The 19,377-nt window shown below is 49.9% G+C and overlaps 1 protein-coding gene across 2 annotated transcripts in view; it reads right to left on the reverse strand.

The window, feature by feature from the left end:
- PTPRN2 (protein tyrosine phosphatase receptor type N2) overlaps positions 1–19,377 on the reverse strand; it is a 705,670-nt gene that overhangs the window by 462,481 nt on the left and 223,812 nt on the right. The gene's annotated exons all lie outside the window — the stretch shown is intronic.

Consider the following 19,377-nt stretch of genomic DNA (forward strand, 5'->3'; position numbering starts at 1 on the left):
AAATCATCAGGCCCGCATTCATCACGGTCCAACCTGAACACATTGCTGCTAAATTATTTGTGGGCTACTGGGGACTGTAGCGCCGAAGGCTGGGACCCTCTCTGCTCACTCTGCCCTGGTTATCACAGCAAACAAGGGATGTGTCTCTACAAAGTGTCACAGACTTGACAGGAGGTCCCACCTTCCTGCTTCAAGTGCCTGGCTCTCAAAGCTGCTAGAACAAGATGGATTCTTTGTGACAAGCTAAGGACCAAGGGAAAGGCAAGACTGTTAGCTCAGGGGCCGGATAACAGAATAATGTGCGAGTCCTTCTAGGTAGGACTACAGTGAACAAAGAGGGGCGTCACTGCCATCTCTACCATTTGCCCCAAATCTGGTTAAGTTTTGGGTTGAAGTTTTTTGTGGGGGGGTTGGTGTTCCCCTCCCTCCACTAGGAGTCCTGTCTAGTTAGAGGGTGTCCTCTTCAGTCCCCATGGCCCCTGCTATTAGGAGTCTCAGCTAGCATCACCCCCATGTCCTCCCAGAAGCCTACCACCCCTGCTGTAGGTCTCCAGCTTGTCACAGAGATGGACTAGCCTACATCTGGAGACAACCTAGATGTCCCTCCATCAAAGAATGGATAAAGAAACTGTGGTACATTTACACCATGGAATACTACTCAGCTATTGAAAACAAAGGAATCTTGAAATCTGCAGGCAAATGGATGGGACTAGAGATGATCATCCTGAGTGAGGTAACCCAGAGCCAGAAGGACACGCATGGTACGTGCTCACTTACGAGGGGATTTTAGTCACCTAGCACATCAACAAGTGTTCTTAGCCACCAGTCAGCCATTCCATCCTGGCTCTCTCCAGTTTTGCTCCCTGAAGCTTTTGATTTGTTGGGGTGTTATTCTCAGGGCATCTCGCCTATTCTCCCAGTAAAAAGCGTGTGCGGTTTCTTCAGCAGCCTTTAGCAAATGGAGCCTCTTCAAATGCATTCACACTCCTTCCTTAGCCAAACCGCACATATTTTCAAGCCCGTCTCTGATTCTTGATCCAGATTCTCAGGGGGGGAAAAAAAACTTGCCAGAAGAAACCAGCAATAATCACGTAAGCGCCTGACACTGTGTTATCTTGTAATGTCCTACTGAGTTAATTGTCTATGACTTGAATTCAATCTCACTCCAAACCTCAGGACATGACCACAATACTGACAGGAACAAGTTAAGAAAAGAAGGACATCAGCCCACGGTTTCAGAGGGTTTTAACCCAGCATGGCAGAAGAGCCGTGGAGAAATCCAGGATGGGGAATCGTGTGTAGGTGGAAGCTCCTCGAGTCATAACGGATCAAGAAACAGAATGAATCAGACCAGACACAGGAGCCAGGTGACTCGTAACCTGCCAGTCCCCAGTGGCCTGCTTCTACGTCTAGACTCCACTCCCTAAAAGTTCCGCACTTTCCAAAACAGTCCCACCGGCTGGGACACAAGCATGAAAAATACGAGGCTGTGAGGGAACATTTCACATTCAAACTGTAACGAAGTGCCCTACTTCGCTGTCTGACTCTGCTCTAAAGACCATGACCTGAGCTAACTTGGAGATTAAAGCGTTTATTTCAACTTACACTCTGCCATGAAGGGAAGTCAGGGCAGGATGCTGGAGGCACCCATGGTGATATGGGTCCTCCGGCATCAATCTTCAACCGAGAAAATTATTTTACATACAGAGGCATTTTCTCAGTTGAGTTTCCTTCTCTCATTGTCTGCTAAAGCCTCAGTGACTTTCTCCAAAGGCGATGCCAGGTGAGACAACACCAGTGTCCCTTAGGGCACTCCACGAGTTGCCGCTAGACCTATAAGCAGACTTGAGATACGCAGGCTCCTAGAGGGGAGGTAGACAGTGTAGTCAGTGAGGGGCGTGCACTACACGACTAGAGGTCTCGGTGAGCTTGCTGATTCATTCACGCAGAAAGCTGAGGCGTGCGTGGGAATGGCCTTTGAGAGCGGAGATAATGGTGGAAGGAACACAGAGGTAGACCAGGTTGAGTTTATTGATACGGGCCCTCCGAGTTCTAGGTTTAATATGGAAACTCACGTTTGCTTGGAAATGGTTGGCTGAAGCATTTGTCAAAAGATGGCCCACTGAAACAGAGTTGGAGATGCCTGATATCCTTGACTTAGTGTTGATGAAAGGACTTCTGAGGCTCAGGGAAACTGCAATGCTAGGGCGGGCATGCTGTGCGAAATCTAATCTTCCACATCTGGAAGGCACAGACACCAGGCCCTTCACTAATCCTACAAGACATAAAATGGTGAGGGGGCACCAGCACATTTGAAGAGCTTCGGTTTTTGCCTTTTTTCTTGTGCCGGACCTTAAGGTTGCAGACGCTGTTGCTCAGTGGGGTGAAGTCAATGAAACAGGTTTGATTGGAGCCCAGGTAAAGCAGGGGGCCAGGTGGCAGCACTGCACAGGAAAGGCAATGTCTACAACAGCCCAGCCCGTAATGGTCTGCACAGGGAAGTGACCTTTATGGTGGCGTGACTCATATGGACCTTCGGTACTTGCCAGCCAATCATGGACTTTCTGAGCATGAAGTGGAGAAAAGCCTCGCGCATTTTTGTTTGAGCTGTATGAGCGTAAACTCCTCAAAGAAACGAAAGAAATTTTCCATCAGGTCGAGGTAAAGGCAGTCGCAGCGCAAGAACCAATTTCCAGACTTGAGCCAGTTTGTTACTCCCAGAGTCCCTTGAGTGGAGGGTGGCCAGGTTCCCCTGAGGAAGGACCTTGAAAAACACCTAAAGGTGCCACTGTTACCCTGTACCAGTTCTTCCCCTGGGGACCTACGGCCTTTTCAAGGGTGACTGCACACTGCAGGAAAGGAATGAACCAGACCCTCGGGGGTCTACTGGATGTATTGGCCACTAGTTCTGAGTTGATGTTGATTTCAGGAGCTCACAAGAAACACTGTGGCCCTCCGGGTAAGGCAGAAGCTTGGGGAGGTCAGGCGATTCCTGATTAATGGAGTTATAGCTGAAGTCTGACACACAGGTCAAATGGGTCCATAAACCCACCTTGTGGTGATTTCTCCAGGCCCTGAACGCCTTATGCACCATCACGGTCCTCCTCACTTCACAAACAGAGAGGTGTGGGCAGCAGGCTGTGCTCAGGGAAGCCACCGGTGTTGCCGTGTTCCCACCATCCGGAAGCATCTGGCCTGATAGGAAGATGGAGCGGCCTCTAAACTCAATGTTACAGCAACAATTAAGTGGCAGCAGCTCGGAAGACTGCGACAGGGTTCTCCTGAAGGAGGTGTAAGCTTTGAATCAGAAGCCAGTATGTGGTATGTTTTCTCCCATAGCCAGGACCCACAGGTCCAGGAATCAAGGCGTAGAAAGGGGACTAGGTCCACTCATGATTATCCCTAGTGACCGACTAGGAAAGCGTTTGTTTCCTGTTCTCGCAACCTTCAGCTGTGCTAACTTAGAGGTTTTAATTCCAGAGGGGGTGCGCTTCTGACAGGAGTCGCCACTGGAAGCTCAGAATTCCCCCTGGCCGCTTTGGGCTTCTGGTGCCCTTAAACCAGTGGTTCTCAACCTGTGGGCTGCAGCTCCTGTGGGGAGTGATCTAGTGACCCTCTCACAAGGGTCCCCTACCAGACACCCTGCATATAAGATAGCTACAATAGGATTCACAACAATAGCAAAATCACAGCTATGAGGCAGCCATGAAATAATTCCATGGTTGGGGTCAGCACACGTGAGGGACTGTATCAGAGGGGTCACACAGCATTGGGGAAGTTGAGGACCACTGCCTCAAGCTAACAGGCTAAGGAAGGAGGGTGACTGAACCATGAGGGAATTGGGTTGCCGCCCCACAGTGTAGGTAAGAAGAACCATGTCTGGAGTGCAGGAGATCCTCGAGGGCGTCTCTTGGTGCCACCGTGTCCTGTGATTAAAGTCAACGGGGAACTACAACAGCCCAATCCGGGCAAGAGGATAAAAGGCACGAACCAATCGGGAATAGAGATATGGCTCACTCTTTTAGGAAAAGAGCCAAGACCTGCCGAAGTGCTTGCTGAGCACTGAGGTAACACAGAATGGTAGTAGAGGGCGGTGGTTATAAACACCAGCTAAAGCCATGGGACCAGCTGCATAAATCATAGTTGACATGGGTGCTTCCGTTGTATTTTGTTAAGAATGCATTTGTAAGGAACAATAGAAATGATCCCTGGGGGAGCACAGGGCGTCTTAGGGAGGAGTTGGGGAATAGAGGGACCTGGAGAGGTCAGGAGCTCCACAAGGAGACCAATGGAGCCAACAAATCCGGACAGAGGAGGGGGAGGATGCTGCAGAGACTGATGCACTAACCAGGACCATGCATGGAGAGGACCTAGACCCTCTGCTCAGATGTAGTAGATAGGCAGCACAGTATCCTTGTGGGTCCCCTAATATGGGGAGTAGAGACTGCTTCTGACATGGACTCTGTCCCCATATGTTGGTCACTTCTCCCTGGCAGGGCGGCCTTGCCAGGCCACAGAGGAAGAGGATACAGGTAGTCCAGATGAGACTTGATAGGCTGAGGTCAGATGGGAGGGGAGGAGGGCTCCCCCTTTCTGAGGACTAGGGGAGAGAGTATAGGACTGGGAGGTGACAAGAGAGAGGGCTACAATCGGGATGTTAAAATGAATAAATTTATTTTTTAAAAAGTAAAAAAAAAAACTGAAAGAAAAGAACGCATTTGTACAGATATTTGCTTTTTCTTTCCTTGATTTCTGTGTCATGTAATATAACATCAATTAGGAGAACAGCAGTGGTTGTTTAAGTGTGAGGCACTGAAATTCCTTTAAGGGACATTGCCACCTATTCTAAATTTATAATGCAGTTGTGTAAGGGATAGTTATATTATGTTAGGAATAATTATGAACTGGGTATTGTTTTCATGTGGAAATTTAGCATGACATGAGGAGATACATTTGTGTGTTGAGTGGACAAGGTGTGCACTGGTGGCAGGTGTTCCTGGTTGTCAATTTGACCAGATCTGGATCAATTAAAACTCAAATGGTAAGGTATCTTAAATTAAATCATTTGAAGTGGAAAGACCCATTTCTAATATGAATATTTGAGGTGAGAGGGTAACCCTTGAATCCAGACTTTCTAGGTAGGAAGGCCCACCTCTAATTTGGACCACACCTTTCACTGACACCTATATAAAGGGCGTGGGGAAAGGCAGCTTCTCTCTTTGCCTGCTTGCCTTCACCATTGCCGGAAAGTCACTAGTGTTAGAGCCTGTGCCTGTGTTTCCCGTTATAATGAAGGCCAGCAGAAACATCTGGCCTCGTAGACTGAACAACTACTGGGTTCTCAGATGTGTGTTCGTAGGCAGACGTCGTTAGATCAGCTGGGCCACGGCCTGGAGGCAACTCTATACGGCTCCCTGTGCACACAGAGCGATTCTCTCTGTACGTTCTGCTCCTCTTGAGAGCCCTGACTAACACAGGTTTAAGAGCCGCAGCCTCACTATAGGAAGTATCCCACTGAGGACGGACTATGAGACAAACAGGCCTGACCCACCTCCAGTTTGCTTTACTGTTTGTGACTGAGGATGTGCCCCTGAGCCTGCTACCACACCTCCCTACCACAATGGCCTCTTAGCCCACTGGAACTGCAAGATGAACCGGTTCTTCTATAAGTTATCCTGTAAATGTTTTTTTTTCATTCCAGCAAAATAAAATCTAATATACCAGATGTTCCTGTCAGCAAGTGCCCAGAAAGCAGGGACAGCCAGCAGAGCTCACAGCCCGTCTCTTCTGACCTGTGGCTCTTCCGACCATTGGTGGAGTAGAACCCAGTAGAAGTGAATCTGGCAGCAAGGCATTTTCTTGATTAGCAATGGGGGAGGGTCCAGCCCATTATGGGTGGTCCCATCCCTGGGATGGTAGCCCTGAGTTCCAGAAGGAAGCAGGTAGAGCAAGCCAGTAAGCAGCACCCTCCCTGTGGCCTCTGCATCAGCTCCTGCCTCCAGGTTCCTGTCCTGTTTGAGTTTCTATCCTTAACTTCCTTAAATGATGAACAACTATTTAGAAATATGAGCCAAATATCAGTTTCATCCCCAGTTTGTTTGGTTTTGTTTTGTTTTGTTTTTTTGGTCATAGTGTTTCATCACAGCAATAGAAACCCTGACTAAGACAAGGACTAAATGGAATTTGAAGGGGGGTAGGGACAGGATAACAGGTCTAAAAGCCAAGACCCAGTGTGTACAGCTGGAACTGAGTTAGATCAAAGAGCCAAGTGGAGCCACACGGCAGCAGGCAGAGGGCAAGCACCTGAGGTGCCCTCAGAAACCTCAGTGTGTTCCTGGTCATGAATCCTTGGTTTATGTCCAGCTTCTGATCCCTACAACACTAAGAATGTTGAGCGCATGGCACCGTGTGTGGGTACTAAGTTTGAAGTGTTTTTAGAGGCTGGCTCTTGGTAGCAGGAATTCTGGTCCGATGTCCCCAAACGGTGGTGCTGAAGACCCCGGCAAGTGTGTGTGACCAGGTGTGTGAGAAGGGCCACCACTCTCTGCCCAGCCCAGTAGCTCCCAGTTGGGGAATAAGAAGTTACCCTTTCTCATTCTTCAGGTGTGCTTTTCTTGTGATGAATGAGGTCAGGTGCTATATATCTATCACGTGTGTGGTGCCCTCCTTTCTGTAAGTAGCCCATGTGTCTTTTGAGCCCAACTTTTGTAAGTAAAAGTTTAACTTTGTCTTCAAATCTGCCTAAGGGATTTTTTCTGCCACTTAATTTTCTGTCAGATGTATTGTTTATTGTTTTCCTACCTTGGCTTTTCATTTTTGCATCAAAACTGAAAAAGGCTCTCACTACCCAGGCAAATTCACTGTGCCTTTCTTCCATAAGTTTTTGTGTTGGTTTCATTTATAGTATTGATCCACTTGGAATTTATTTCTGCTTTAAAAAAAAATAAGAACTAAGATTCTTCTCCAAATGAAACATAATTTTCCGAACAATTGTCTTTTTACTATTGATTTAAAAATCCCATCTTTGGCTGGGCATTTGGACACATGCCTTTAATCCCAGCACGCAGGAGACAGACAGGCATAGCTCTGCGAGTTCCAGGCCAGCGAAGACTGCAGAGTGAAACCCTGTCTCCCAAACTGATTAACTAAAGTAGTAACAATGACAGCAACCCTTCTTCATTGCTCACATTCCGTACCTGCTTGTGTGCGCTTCTGGGCCACGTGCTCTTCTGCTGCGTTAGGCCGCAGAATGCTTGACAAAGAACCTGCCAGCCCTCATCTGTACTCTGGTATAATTTAAACAGTGTTCATGTCATCGACGGCATGAAGGCTTTAAATAATCTAACTGCACGTCTGCCTACCTGGTACTTCATGGACAGACACAGATTACTGTAGAGCTGGTCAATTTCCCAGAGTCCCTTGCCCAAGTGGCTTGTACCTTCACTGAAAAGAAGTTGTTCCCTGCTTTTGAAGAAATGTACACATACACTCTTTGAGCCCATATGATTTCTCTCCGGGATGTTTCCTCTTTTGCATTTAATTTCACTACTTTTGCTTTCTTTCCCTTCTAGCTGCCTTCCTGTCTTCTTTCCCCACAAACCAGCCAGTACCACTATTCCTCATTAGTCGGTCTCATGAACTTTACTCATCTCACCCACCAATTTCTGTTCTCTCTGCTGTTTCCGTCCTTATGCTGCCCTGGTGTTGCTGTCCTCATAACTCTACACCATGACCCCTTCAGTGATTTGATTCTGCCCTTTCTTCTGCAGGAGCACTCGTGCTCAATCGTCCTGACAGGCTTGCAGCACTCCAGAGCACCAGCCTCACACCACAGCACCGGCCTCACTCCAGAGCACCATCCTCACTCCAGAGCACCATCCTCACTCCAGAGCACCATCCTCACTCCAGAGCACCATCCTCACTCCAGAGCACCAGCCTCACACCACAGCACCGTCCTCATGCCAGTGCTCCTGGGGTCCCTGGGAAGCGGAAGGGATCTGTTGAGGGTGAAGATTTGTTTACTTCGCTACGAGAGAGGTAAGGTGAATTTCTTGTCTCTCGCCCCTACCCCTGTTTCTACCTAAAGCCCTATGGGCAAAAAGAATAAGGTCTGATGAAGGAAAGAGAACAGATTCAAAAGAGCTGGACACCAGGGGCTGAGGGGTCTGCCTCAGAGCCACTGGTCAAGTGACAAAAAACCGCCCACATACAGCCTCCTTGTGTTGGGCGTCAGCGGGCACTGTAATGGCACAGGTCAGTGCTGGCTGCATCTCCTTCCTGTCAGCTGGAAGCTCCTCGGCCTATGAAGCCGACAGTGGGCTTTTCTTCTTAAAACTCTGATGCACATCTGTTCTTGGCCCTCCTTGTTTCCTCACCCATGAGCCAGGTAAGAAGTGGTGGCCTGCTGCAGGGTGGTCACTCGCCTTCCTCTGATGGGAGGACAGACAGCTGCTGCTGCTGCTGCTGCTGCTGCTGCTGCTGCTGCTCTTGTTAAGGGCCATGAGGGGCCTTATCCCTAGCCAGATGTACTCAGGGCAGTTCGTAGGGAACATGGGGCTGTTCCCACTGGGACTTTTTCCTGGATCACTGCCGACGGCCCTCTTGCTTGTCTCCCTGCCTGGGCAGTCCCTAAAACCCACCCAAGAACACCCAGGGCCTTCTGGCTGCTCAGGCTGAATGAGAACCCTTCTCTTGGAGCCTAAGGGCAGGGCAGGCCGGGAGAGCTGCTGTGTGCTCATCTGTGGTTTCTTTTATACCCCCAGTTCTTGATTTATTTTTGTTCTACACTGTGCACGTTGGGGAAAATTTCTGCCCAGAGCTACAGGCAAGTTTATATATTCCCCTCTTCTGGCTTTTGTACTGTTTTCTCTACCACCCCGACAACTTTATATCCTGCATTTAGTAAGAGAAGGACAAGTCTCCACTTCTGTAGACATGTGGTCCTCACCAGCACAACATCCCCTGCTCACCTTGCTCCCCAAAGTAAGGGCTTTGGGTGTAGTGTGGATTGTGGGATTTTGGTTTCTTTTTCTTTTTAAACCCTCACTACACTTTGGAAACAGTTCTGAAGGAGAAGAAAGTAGAAATCCTGCCTCCTCCCTGGGCCCCACAAGTGCTAACTTAGACACTCCACTTTCTGATGCCACTGGGTGTGGAGGCACCCTGGGCCTCCCATTGCTGGGTCGCCCAGCAGTAAATGTGTATATTCTCAGGATGGGTTCAGCCTGCCTGGTGCTCAGGGAAGAAAGGCAGTGGTGGGTGGCAAGCTGCTGATATGAGCTTTGATCGTGGCCTCTGCCATTAGAGAGCGGTTGGGAGAAGTCCAACCAGGATCTAGTGACAGGCAGGCAACTGGGCAGAACAGCCCATGAGGGGATGGCATCAACTGTGCTGGGCAGGTCTGGATCTCAAGGATGCTGTTAATGGAAGGTTGCAGAAGCCAATTGCCCCAGCTCCCTTCTGTTAGCACAGCCTGTGTGGGGACCTGTGGTGCTTGTGGTGACAAGCCCAGGCACAAACCTCATCACATCTCCCTATACTAAGAGCCCAGGAACTTCAACTGGGCTGTGGCCCAGGTTTTCTAGGTAGGAACTACAGCCCCCACTTCCTGTAACTGCCCACTCAGTAGGCATAAACTTTCATTTCAATAATAAAAACAGATCAAGTGGCTTTAAAAAATGTACCACTAAAGGCCCTCTTGTTTCCACTGAAACCCCTTATAAGTGTGTCCTGGACTGTAGTGGATTCACAGACAGGCAGGGCTCCCACATGGGGACGGGGCCTTCTCCCATCTCTTTAGGACTGACTGGAGTGAGCTCAGACCCCAGTTACCACCACACAGGATTCATTTCTGGACCCACAGTTACCATGGCTTCGGCGGGCAGCCCTGGTCCTTACGGCATCTGCCTCCCACTCTTATCCAGGAGAAGGCTCCACCAAGGATAGTAAAGATGATGAGGAGCAAGAAAGAACTAGAAAAATGCCTTCCAAAGGCCAAAGCCAGCTGGGAAGCAAGGCTGGGATTCTGGATAGTGGCTACCCTAAAGCAAGGCTTGGCAAAAAGAACCCAGTAAGCTGAGGTTAGTGACCTGGAGCTGCTCTTAGTAAAGGGTCTGCGTAAGCTGAGGTTAGTGACCTGGAGCTGCTCTTAGTGAAGTGGCTGCGTCTGGCTTTCAAAGGCAGCCTGGCACAAGTGGCCTCAGTGTGGCCTCAGCTGCAAGGCAGGAGAACAGCCCGAGCTGGACAAAGAATCCGCGGCTGTAAGAGATTGAATTTGTGACAGCTTAATAACGCCAAGGGCACCGCGACACCAGGGGAAGATGTGGTTCACGTATGCCAGATGGAAAAGCTGTCACTCATTGGCCGTATAGAAGGAAAGCAGGATCATATTGCTCTGAAAAGTGGCAGCATCATTTAAAGGTCGCCATTAATAATCTGCTGGGAGAGCAGCCATAGGGGGGCCTGCCCTGCAGACCAATTGGGCCAGCTCAGCTGATGCCTGGTCCCTGCTTCTGCCTCTGGTATTTCCCACAGTTTTGCTGGTAAAGGGCAGAAGGGCTGCAGCAGCAATGGCTGGGCTCACTTCCAGGCCCCACCAGTATGACTTACCCATTGCATACTTGCTCTGCTGCTACTCAACCCTCAGGAAGCCACTCAACCCAAGAGGTACAGATAGACAAATAGTCTTGGTGGCATTTTAAGGTTTACCTGATTAGGAAAGTGCCCACAATCAGACAAAAACAAAAACAAAACACTAGGACCCCAAGTGGGTGTGGCATCAGCTTAGTTACTGACTCCATGAGGTCCAGGAGGCCAGAGAGGATACAACCTTTGGAATATAGCAGAGAACTTGTCCTCCCCCATAGCCATAGGCAAGCGAGAACATTATCAAGGTGTTAATGTCGCCAAGGCGAGTCCCTGCTTACCAGGGCTCTATATGAGGGTTGTCGAACACATGAGCCCCATCTCCAAGGGTTTGAGAACAGAGCACCCACAGGCAGTGGGGCTCATGTCAGTCTTGGCTCCTAGTCAGAGCTGACTGATCCCTTAGTCTTTGCTCCTATGGCTCTCGTCTTTTGTCCTTCTGTGATTTAAGGAGGCCAGGTTGGACTTCCTAAATAACCATACGTTGTGAGTGGCCCATGGTGCTCAAGGCTGAGTACAACCCTCCTGCAAGGATGAAAAGATCCAGTTTCTCTGCCTGGGTGATTGTGGAGAGCTGCGAGGTACCGCGCCTTAACAAGGTGCAGGCTTCTGCCACCCCGACGGCGAGCGCTCTCTAAGATAAATAAGTCCTTATATGGCAAAAGGCTGTGCAAGGGTAACTGGTGATCTGATGACGAGCAGTCCTGCTCTGACGTGGACCTATGAGGAGGTGACACCTGGCATGAGCTGATTGGCCCTTGAGTTGTACTTAAGCTTGGCCCTTCCCTTCTTCAGGGCCATTCCCACTGAGCTTAATCCTGAGTAAAGATCTCGAGAAGAAGTCTGGTTGTTGGTGTCTTATTTCCGCTGGACGGTGCGGCGCCGACAAGTGGTGGCCCATACAGGGAACTTAGAGTCCTTGGTACGTTAGACTTCAGAACTCCTGATCTACAGGGCGACCGATAGGTAAGTGTCCGGTAAATTAGGACTCGAGTGTAAAGGTTCTCAGGTTGAGACAAGTTTTTCAGTCCACGGTAAAGCGGGGGACATTCGGAGACCCTTTAAAAATGGGAAACTCTTCGTCATGTCCGATTAAGGCGGCCCTGAAAGGGCTGCTGAAAACTAAAGGCTTGGAAATGAAAGAGGAAGTCATAGAGACCTTTCTTAAAGAGGTAGATGTAATTGCACCATGGTTTGCAATTTCTGGGCATTTAAATATAAGTTGCTGGGACAAGTTGGGCAGAGACTTAGGCTTTGCTTGGGAACAGGGGAGTCTTAAAGGAGGAGTACGCCCCCTTTGGAAACTCATTTGTAGCTGTTTGGAAGATGAAAGGTGTTGTCAGGCTGTGGAGGAATCGTCTGAGGCGTTAGAGCAATTAAAAGAGAGCAGGTCCGAAAAGGCCTCCAGTGAGAGAGGAGAAAAGAAAGAGGGACGTCTGTATCCTGACTTAAATGATTTATTGACAGACGAGGATTCTGATAGGGAGACTAGCTCAGAGGATGGTGAAAATATGGAGGAAATGGAGAAAAGGCTTTAGAGACTCATGCTAAAAATGGAGTCGCTTGCACAGAAACAGCACAAGGAGAGTAGGAGGAAGAAGAAGGCAGAAGAGGCCGTGCCCAAACAAGATAATCCGCCATCTTGTCGAGCTTCGGAACTGGCACCGCCGCCTTATGCGGACACTTCCCTTTATTAGCACCACAGGGGAATTCTCATTCTCTGTGCCCAGAGGTTTGGAAGCAGGCTCGTGCCGCCTTCCCAGTGTTTGAGGATGCCAATAATCAACGATACCATGAGCCCTTGGATTTTAAGGAGCTTAAAAGCCTGGCAGAATCGGTTCGAGCATATGGCCTCCAGGCATCCTTTACACAGGCTCAGTTTTCGACAGGACTAGGTGGTCTCTTACCTAGGGGTGAGGATTGGATCCACAGAAGTCACACCTCAAAAAATTGAAATTAGGAAGGATAATTTACAAACTTTAAATGATTTTCAAAAGCTCTTGGGAGATATTAATTGGCTAAGACCTTACCTAAAGATACCTAATTGTCAATTGCAACCTTTATATAATATTCTATGTGGGGACTCCGCATTGGATTCGCCCAGATGTCTGACTCCTGAAGGCCGGGAAGTGTTGAGCAAGGTTAAAAATGAATTGGCTAAGGCTTGTCTAAAACGATACTCATCTGGTCAGGACAAGCTATGCATCATCTTAAGGAGTGGGCGGGTATCGGGGCTTTAGCTATGGCCCTTCTGATTATCAGCTTCCTCTGCCTTGTGTTCCTTCGGCGCTTGGTCATATCCCGAAACAGAGACCATGCCCTAATTGCACAAGCCTTCTATGCTATTGAGGCTGGACAGTCTCCTCAGGCTTGGCTGGTGGCCTTTAAGTCCTGATCCTCGTCACGTTCGGGGTGCATGGCACCGCACTGCACAGGAGGTATCCTAACTACTTCCTGGAGAGCACGTCTGATTGCATGTGGGCTGACACCCAAAATCCCACCTTCAGAAAAAGATGTCGGTCGGGTCCAGAGCTAGGCTGGGGCCGAGCCCCTAGCTGAGTTCTGTTGTACATCAGTGGCCAAACTTCAGGGTGGGTTCCGTACATGATCAAGGTGGATAACCTGGGTTATGGGCAATCATACATCAGTGCCCTCTGGAGATCAGACCTCTACTCTCACCCGTTTCATCCTGTTCTTACAAAATAAAACAGGGGGGAATTGTGGAGAGCTGCGAGGTGCCGCGCCTTAACAAGGCGCAGGTTTCCGCCATCCCAACGGCGAGCGCTCTCTAAGATAAACAAGTCCTTATATGGCAAAAGGCTGTGCAAGGGTAACTGGTGATCTGATGACAAGCAGTCCTGCTCTGACGTGGACCTATGAGGAGGTGACACCTGGCATGAGCTGATTGGCCCTTGAGTTGTACTTAAGCTTGGCCCTTCCCTTCTTCGGGGCCATTCCCACTGAGCTTAATCCTGAGTAAAGATCTCGAGAAGAAGTCTGGTTGTTGGTGTCTTATTTCCACTGGACGGTGCGGCGCCAAGAGGTGATCTTTCCCTTTCTCATCTCTAGACCATGGCTGTACTTTAGAACCTGTGCCCAGGGTGCCCGTTGGAAAATCCTTGGCTGTCTCACCTACAAGGGGAGTCTCCTCTCCTCCTTGGCAAAAGTTGCCTGCAGCCCACAGATCACATCTGGGGAAATGTGCAAGAACCACTGGAGAACTCTTAAAACCCAAGACCATATCCAAATTACAGAGTTATTCACACCAAATCAGCTGATAGCTAATGAGGGATCAATGACCCATTATTGGCCTCATGAGCACATGTAGAACTTGACACAAAACACCCACGGAATGCTGTTCTTGAAGCAGTTGCAAGGTCTAAAATCTACAGCATTTGAGAGGCCTCTTGACTTCTCTCCAGCTTTGCATCGTGAAAGAACAAGGCTTATGCCTTCCCCTGCTCACCCAAGGCTCCTGGGAGTCACCTTCCCTTGAACACCTCAATTTCCTTAGACAAATATACATAAACAGCCTCTTCCTGGATACCTGCATATAAGAGAGAAGGCCCAAATGACTTTCCTAGGCAAAGTAGAGTCACGAGAAGGCCTAGAATCAGTTTCTATCTCCTAATATGTGTCTTTGGACCAGAGACTACCTCTCACATCAACGTGACTGCACTCCAACTGATGCTTGATACAGAAGTGCTCACTCTGTCCCACAGTACACACACATACACCAGCCCATAGAGGGAGGCTGAGAGTAGCCCTATACTGATTTGGGGGGATCCTGATTATAACAGAAAGTTCCCAGGGTACATCTGGGCCTGCTTCTTGGGACTCCCACACCAGCTCTCTGTTGTGTTCTTCCCAGGCCATCCTATGACTTGGGGAGGGCATGACCTCAGCTATGGGCACCAGGAACACGATGACTATTAGGGGTCTCAAGACAAGGAGATAAGACTAAAGAAATAAGGTCAACGTGTCCCCAGGCAAACTCTATGTCTTGCGTGAGCCTGGAAAGCTAGAGACAGAGAGACAACAAGACACAGTGAGAGAGATGAGACATAGAAATAGAAACAGAGACACACTGGGTGAAATGATACAGATAGAGACAGACAGACAGAGACAGAGACACAGTAGGAGAAATGATACAGATAGATAGAAACAGAGACAGAATCACAGCAAGAAAAACAGATAAAGAAGGAAAGAGAGCCCAGGTCCTGTTCAATTGCCCACCTGCTCTCTGCCTACCTGCTCTCTGCCCACCTGCTCTCTACCCACCTGCTCCCTGCCTACCTGCTCCCTGCCCACATGATCTCTGACCACCTGCTCCACACCCTGCCTGCTCTCTTCCCACCTGCCCTGTGATGTAAGTCTTACAGAGCTCTCCTGTGGAAAGGCCCAGATCATGAACAGAACAGGAGCAGGGCTGGGACAATTACAAGCTCAAATGCAGAACATGTTCAAGCAGAAAGCATGTCAAGAATTGAGGTCTGGTGGCAGCAACCTTCGGGGCTGGAGAATCATGTAAGGAGAGGCTGATGGGAAACCATCAGCCAGAGCAAGTCTCAAGCTCACCAGAGTGCATTGGAGAATGCAGGGCCAGGCACCACAAACACAAGATGGCGGCTTCCATGCTGTTCCTAATTCCTCACAGGGAATGGTGAGAGCTAGGACCTTGACAGCTGTAAAAGTCCTCTCCTTGTGGGCTATGTGACCACCTAACTCACTAGCCCCTTTCCTGCCCCTATGCTCAGTTGATACCAACATCAGAAACATGGCTGGTGGCAGAGAAAAAGTGAAGAGCATCAAAGTACAACAGTGACCGTATGCTTCCGCAGAGAATCAATGTCCTTGGCCTCTCTGGAGCATCACTGGAAGAAACAACAGAACGGGGTTTACTTGGGCACATGGCTCCTTCTCTGTGGGGTCCTGATGGAGCTGCATCTCTGAGCTACTGAGTAGGTCCTAGCTAGTATTGGGCTAAGTGAGCAAAAACGCTTCTCCACATGCTGAGCATAGTAATGAACATCCCACAATAAACGGATCCACGCGGATGCAGCCAGAGTGGCAGCAGCGGTGACATCCATGATGAAAAAAGCCCAAGAAGACAACCAGGACTTGAGCTGAGATCCTGCTCGATGCTACGGGCAACTTAGTGGGAGTGAGGCGGGGGTGGGTAGGCAGACATCTCTGAGACCTGCCATTTTCAGCTGAGCATGCCAGATTTCAATGTAAACTCTCTTGACAGGTGCGGGTCTGTCAGATTGCTACATAATAAGACATTGTGCCCTTAACAACAGCTCCTTTTCAGAGTCGTGTAGGCTGCAGTCAGAACGCAGCCTGGCAGGTGTCTTCTGAGACTTGCTTCTGGGTTCACAGTTCAGAACTCTGGGGCATGCAGGAAGTGTCTGTGCTGTGTTTCCAACCGGCCACTTCCAGACTGGCTTTGGATCAAGGAGACGGCGCTAGCTCACCTCTCGTTAGCACAGTTAGAGAACCAACCTTTCCCCCTAACAGAGAAGGCAATTGAAGGAGCATCGCCAGTTACAGAGGATCCTGAGGAGAAAGAGGGAGTCTAGAATGGATGGTATCAGGGGTCGGGAGGCTGTGGTCCTCATAGAAGATCTGAGACCCAAATGTCAAGAGCAGCGTGCCCCGCTGGACAGAGTGTGGCTTCTTCCCACTCTGACATTATCTGCTGTGCCTCCTGCGCCCCTGACATTAGGGTGAGGATTGTGAGTACAGCGTTGAGGCCTTAACCACTTTTTTTTTCTGCATGTGCTTTGTGTCAGAACTTGCATAAACCTTACATCGGCAGTTTTTATTTGAGGTGCCTGTCACTGAGATACTGAGCAGCCCTGCCCAGAAGATGCCGCTATGTGCCTCACATCAGCCTAGCTTCCCCCGGGACCACCACATGTCACAGGGCCCCACCTTGGTATGTTTCATAGCATGCTACCTTCTTATAAGCAGGGGCTGAGTCTGACTTGGTCTCACCTGGCTCTATAAAAAGAAACTGAACCCTGGGTGAGGGAAAGTTGGAAGAGGCTACTGTTAAGTGCGGGGCAGGGGGATTCCTCAAAAAAAAAAAATGAGTCATGGTGTCCACTGTGATCATTTACTCTGTAAAGTAAAGGTGACCACCACATTATGGGTGGTCACAACCCCTTGTGACCTTGTGGAGGAGGGGAGGAGGACAAGTAGGAGGAGGAAGATGAAGGAGGAGGAAGAGGAGGGGAGAAGGAGGAAGAGAAGGGGAGAAGGGGGAGCAGGAGGAGGAGGAAGAGGAGGAGGAGGGGAGGAGGAGGAAGGGGAGGAGGAGCTAAAGGGTAAACTGATGGTGGGAAATCCAGTCCCAAAGATGGTGACGGCTGAAGAGGAAGCCGTGGTAATCCATGCAGTCCGCCTTTTTATCTCACAACCTCCCAAGTTTGGAGCCATGGAGAAGAGTCTGACTGCCCTAAAGGTAAAGACAAACAGTAACAGAATCCTTAGGCAGTATGAGGTGAGGTAATGTTTTTCTTCCCAGGGTTCATGTTGTCCACAGAAAACAAATCTCACGGTCACCTCAATAGAAGCCTCAACAGACAGACTCAAGAGACCCAAGTCTTACACTCCAGGCTGCACTGCCTGGATCCTCCAAGGTATGTCTACTGTTCTATTCAAATCTCTGTAGCTTTGTCACCTGCATACCTGCATACATGGCTGGGCAAGGGACAGCTTCAGTCAGTATCACCCGATGAAGGTGCCCTTGCCCGACCATTCCCAGTCACCAAATGCTCCTGGGAGCTCTCGGGTGAGGACCGTTGCCTGCTTGCTTCCTGCGCTTTCTTATGCTCACAGCACAGAGTGGCCCTTTGTCTTAAAACATTACCTTTGCTCAGGTTAAATGTGTACAAAGAGAACTGGCTGTCCTTCCCCCTGCCCCCTCCTCCTCTTAACTATTTGCCTGATGACATGTTGGCAGCTACAATCACTGTTTTCACTCAAAAGCCCAAATCAACACAAGCTGAAAAGGTCAGGGCTTGCTAAGGGAGCCCCAGCTGCCTGCACAAACCTGCCTGAGCAAAAGGTCCGGTCCAGAAGGCAGGACCACCGGCATCCTGGGATGAGAGGCAGACCTACAGATTCACTAACAAGGGCTGCTTAATAAAACAGGCTTGGGGGGGGGGTGAACTACAGCCACTGTGCACCCAAGCATGTCTTCTGCTGCCAGAGGGTCTGGGTTGCATGGTCAGGCTTTGCTGCCACTGGCTCTTTGGGCACAGGGGGTGTGGAGGAGAACGTTCACACTCAGTGACACCCCAGCCAGCTACTGTCTGTGGCTCTATCCATGGGGAAAGAAGGGGACAGCCCAGCAGAGCTGTGGGCAATGGTCCTTGGATCCCAGTGGTCCTACGGAAGCGCAGAGCGGACATGCAGCATCGCATTCCTTCTTTTACTCATCATGTACTGAGTACCAAACACAGCTCACAGGCTGCTCTAGGCCATGTGGGCACGCAATGCAACACGAAGCATGCCATGCAACACGAAGAAGAGCTCTCTTGTGCAGGTGTGATAACACATCATGTGGCACGACCCCCTCAGAAGGGACGGACCCGGCAGGGAACAGAGTGACAAGCACTCCTCAGAGTTGCATGCTGCTGCTTAAGGCTCGTGTGGTTTACACTCTCCTCATTCAAGTCTACTCACTCCTCTTTGCCCTGTGCAAGTGGGCACCCCACCCCCAATGCAGGACTCACCTTAATGCAAGACCCACCCTAATGCAGGACACCACACCCAATACAGGATTCACCCTTAAAGCAAGACTCACCCCCAATGCAGAACCCATCTCCAATGCAGGACACCACCCCTAATGCAGGATACCACCCCTAATGTAGGACACCACCCCCAATGCAGGAATCACCCCCAATGCAGTACCCACCCCAATGCAGGAATCATCCTCAATGCAGGACACCACCCCCAATGCAGGAATTACCCCCAATGCAGGACACTACCCACAATGCAGGACTCATCCCTAATGCAAGACCCATCCCCAATGCAAGAATTACCCCCAATGCAGGACACCACGCCCAATGTAGTACTCATCCCTTATGCAGGACCCATCCCCAATGCAGGACCCATCCCCAATGCAGGACCCATCTCCAATGCAGGACACCACCCCCAATGCAGGACTCATCCCTAATGCAGGACCCATCCCCAATGCAGGACCATCCCCAATGCAGGACCCACCCCTAATGCAAGACCCACTCCTAATATAGGACACCACACCCAATGCAGGACTCATCCCCAATGCAGGACTCATCCCCAATGCAGGACCCACCCCCAATGCAGGACCCATTCCTAATGCAAGACCCACCCCCAATGCAGGACCATCCCCAATACAGGACCCACCCCTAATGCAAGACCCACTCCTAATATAGGACACCACACCCAATGCAGGACCCATCCCCAATGCAGGACCCATTCCTAATGCAAGACCCACCCCCAATGCAGGACCATCCCCAATACAGGACCCACCCCTAATGCAAGACCCACTCCTAATATAGGACACCACACCCAATGCAGGACCCATCCCCAATGCAGGACCCATTCCTAATGCAAGACCCACCCCCAATGCAGGACCATCCCCAATACAGGACCCACCCCTAATGCAAGACCCACTCCTAATATAGGACACCACACCCAATGCAGGACTCATCCCCAATGCAGGACCCATCCCCAATGCAG

Source organism: Acomys minous, assembly GCF_964271855.1.
Source record: "Acomys minous genome assembly, chromosome: 8".
NCBI classification, from domain to species: domain Eukaryota; kingdom Metazoa; phylum Chordata; class Mammalia; order Rodentia; family Muridae; genus Acomys; species Acomys minous.